Consider the following 3,809-nt stretch of genomic DNA (forward strand, 5'->3'; position numbering starts at 1 on the left):
TAGTTAAACAATATTATATAAACCAAGAATAAATCCTCAAGCCTTGACAAAATTTATAATTTGTAAACTTCATTCTTGCATTTGGTAATCTATAAATTAATAAATTTAAACTCAAAATAACCTCTCCGAGGATCGATCTCGAACTTAAGAAATTTATATTACTTGCAGACAACCTACACTTGGGTGAATTATTATTTAAGTAGTAACAAGTTTTTCGGCGCCGTTGCCGGGGAGGTATAAATTAAGTTTATATTTGTTAATTATGTTTTATTTATAAGTATTGTGTTGTTTTTTTTTTGTATGAGTATTTGGAGTCGAAAAAAAAGTGGTAGACTTATTCGAGTATCTAAAAATAATTTAAACATGGATGATAATTCAAATAATCAAGATAATGATAATAATAATAATAATAATAATCAAGAACATGATCAATTAAGAACACTTAGGCACCATATGAACCCTATTAGAACTAGTGTCCCATCTTGTTTAGTTTTTCCTCCTGATGCATCTAATTTCAACTTCAAACCTCAAATTATTCAACTTTTACCAAATTTTCATGGCTTAGATTCTGAAAATCCATATTTCCATCTAAGAGAATTTGAGGAAGTTTGTAACACTTATAATGATCAAAATTGTAGCATGGATATAGTTCGATTAAAGCTTTTCCTTTTTTCTTTAAAAGATAAAGCTAAAACATGGCTACAAAATTTAAGATCAAGTTCAATAAGATCATGGGAAGAAATGCAACAACAATTTCTCAAAAAGTTTTTCCCTTCCCATAGAACAAACTCTTTTAAAAGACAAATTACAACTTTTTCTCAAAAACAAGGAGAAACGTTTTATTAATGTTGGGATAGATTTAAAGAATTACTTAATATATACCCACATCATGGTTTTGAAACATGGAGAATAATTTATCACTTTTATGAATGTCTAATACCTAAAAATAGGCAAATGATAGAATTCATGTGTAATGGAACTTTTGAAGATAAAAACCCAAATGAAGCTATGGAATATTTGGATTCATTAGCAGAAAATGCTCAAAATTGGGATATTATAGGCACAATAGAACCACCAACAACTAAAAACAACAATTCAACAAATGGGGGTGGTATCTATAATCTTAAAGATGATATAGATATTCAAGCTAAACTTGCATCTTTAGCAAGAAAAATTGAGTCATTAAAAATGAAAAAGAGTGGTCAATTAAAAAGTATTCAAGAAATTGTTTGTCATATATGTGATACACACGATCATGCTACAAAAGATTGTCCAACATTACCTTCATTTAAAGAATGTCTCCATGAACAAGCAAATTATGTTAACAATTAGAAAAAACCAATACTAGATCCTTTTTCACCATCATATAATCCTGGATGGAAAAATCATCCTAATTTTAGTTGGAGGAATGATAATAATGCACAACCGTCACAACAATATTTTCAAAATAACCAAAATCATCAAGGTTATATTCCTTATGTTACACCTCCAAGAAAAAACTTTGAAGATGTAATTCATGCATTTATCCAAAAGTAAGAGTCTATCAATATTCAAAACAGTCAATCTATGAGTGATTTGAAAGAAACTCTTGCAAAATTTGCATTTGCACTCAATATTCATGAAAAGGGAAAATTTTCATCTCAACCTAATCCTAAAAATCAAAATCAAGAATTAAAAAATGAAAAAATTGATCAAATAAAATCTGTTATTACCCTTAGAAGTGGTAAAATAGTTAATGATCCATATAGTAATGAAAACAAGGATCATTTAAAATCAAAGAGTAAGGATGATAATCCTGATACTTTTGAGAATGATGATACCTTAAATTTTAAGAATAATATGGTGAATGATAAATCATCTTAAATAGTAAATAAGTCAAATAAACCTCCATCATTTCCTCATGCATTAACAAATCATAAAAAACAAAAAAGTGATTCTGATATCTATGAAGTTTTTAAACAAGTGAAGATAAATATTCCATTATTAGATGCTATTAAACAAGTAGCTTCTTATGCAAAATTTTTAAAAGACTTATGTACTGTAAAGAAAAAATTGCATGTGAAGAAAAAAACATTCTTGGCTGAACAAGTAAGTTTTATTCTTCAAAATAATTCTAGTTTAAAATATAAAGATCCTGGTTGTCCAACAATTTCATGTATTATTGGAGAAAATAAAATTAAAAAAGCTTTGTTGGATTTGGGAGCAAGTGTGAATTTACTTCCTTATTCAGTTTATGAAAAACTTAATTTAGGAGAATTAAAACCCACTCTGTTACTCTCTTATCGGCGGATAGGTCAATAAAATACCTAGAGGTATTGTAGAAGATGTGTTGGTTGAAGTTGATAAATTCATATATCCTGTAGATTTTATTGTTTTGGATACACAACTAATAGAAGTACATAATGAAATTCCAGTAATATTGGGACGACCATTTCTAGTAACTTCAAATGCTTTAATTAATTGTCGAAATGGAATAATGAAATTGTCTTTTGGAAATATGACTCTAGAACTTAATGTGTTCAATTTATGTAAACAACCAAGTATTAATGAAAATGAATATGATAATGAAATTGAAACAATTGTGGAAGAAAATATACAAGAAGAAAACTTAAATCAACAATCTGAAGGCTTTTCAATAGAAAGTTTTGAGTCTAAAAATAATTTTAAAAAAGATGATAATACAAAACTTGAATTAAAAGTTTTACCATTAGAATTGAAATATGTATTTCTTGGTGAAAATAAAACATTTCCTGTTGTAATTTCTTCCACACTTTTGCCAAATCAAGAAGAAGATTTGATTAAATTACTTAAAAAATATAAAAATGCAATTGGATGGACTTTGAAAGATATAAAAGGTATGAATCCTTTAATTTGTACACATAAAATTCACTTGGAAGAAAATGCTAAAACATATCAACAACCACAAAGAAGGTTAAATCCACATATGAAGGAAGTTGTTAAGAATGAAGTATTAAAACAATTAGACGCTGGAATTATCTATCCAATTTCAGATAGTAAATGGGTAAGTCCAACACAAGTAGTACTTAAAAAGTCCGGCATCACTGTTATAAAAAATGAAAAGGGAGAGTTATTACAAGCTAGGATTCCATCTAGTTGGCGTATGTGTATTGATTATAGAAAATTAAATGATGTAACTAGAAAAGATCATTTCCCACTATCATTTTTAGATCAAATTCTAGAAAAAGTAGCAGGAAATTCTTATTACTGTTTTCTTGATGGGTATTCGGGGTATTATCAAATACTTATATCATTAAGAGATCAAGAAAAACTACTTTTACTTGTCCTTTCGAAACTTTTGCATTTAAAAGAATGCCATTTGGTTTATGTAATGCTCCGGCTACTTTTCAAAGATGCATGTTAAGTATTTTCAGTGATATGATTGAAGAATTTGTAGAAGTTTTTATGGATGATATAACTGTTTTTGGAAACTCATTTGAAAATTGTTTTAAAAATCTAGAAGAAGTATTAAAAAGATGTGAAGAAAAAATCTTGTTTTAAATTGGGAAAAATGTCATTATATGGTTAAATTGGGATTGTTTTAGGACATGTGATATCTGAAAAAGGAATTGAAGTTGATAAAGCCAAAGTTGATGTTATTGCTAATTTAACATCACCAAAAACGGTCAAAAAAGTTCGATCATTCTTGGGTCATGCAGGATTTTATAGAAGGTTTATAAAAAATTTCAGCATAATATCTAAATCAATTTCAAATCTTTTAACAAAAGATACACAATTTGAATGGACTCAGAAATGTGAAAATGCTTTTAAAAAAATTATTAATCTTTTAG

General features: G+C 27.5%; 1 non-coding gene across 1 annotated transcript; it reads right to left on the minus strand.

Annotated features, from left to right (window-relative positions):
- Positions 1–785: 785 nt before the first annotated feature.
- LOC142523529 (small nucleolar RNA R71) lies at positions 786–896 on the minus strand. Its single transcript, XR_012814718.1, has one exon. It is a non-coding gene; the product is annotated as a small nucleolar RNA R71 (small nucleolar RNA).
- Positions 897–3,809: the final 2,913 nt, after the last annotated feature.

Source organism: Primulina tabacum, chromosome 13, assembly GCF_025594145.1.
Source record: "Primulina tabacum isolate GXHZ01 chromosome 13, ASM2559414v2, whole genome shotgun sequence".
Lineage (NCBI taxonomy): Eukaryota > Viridiplantae > Streptophyta > Magnoliopsida > Lamiales > Gesneriaceae > Primulina > Primulina tabacum.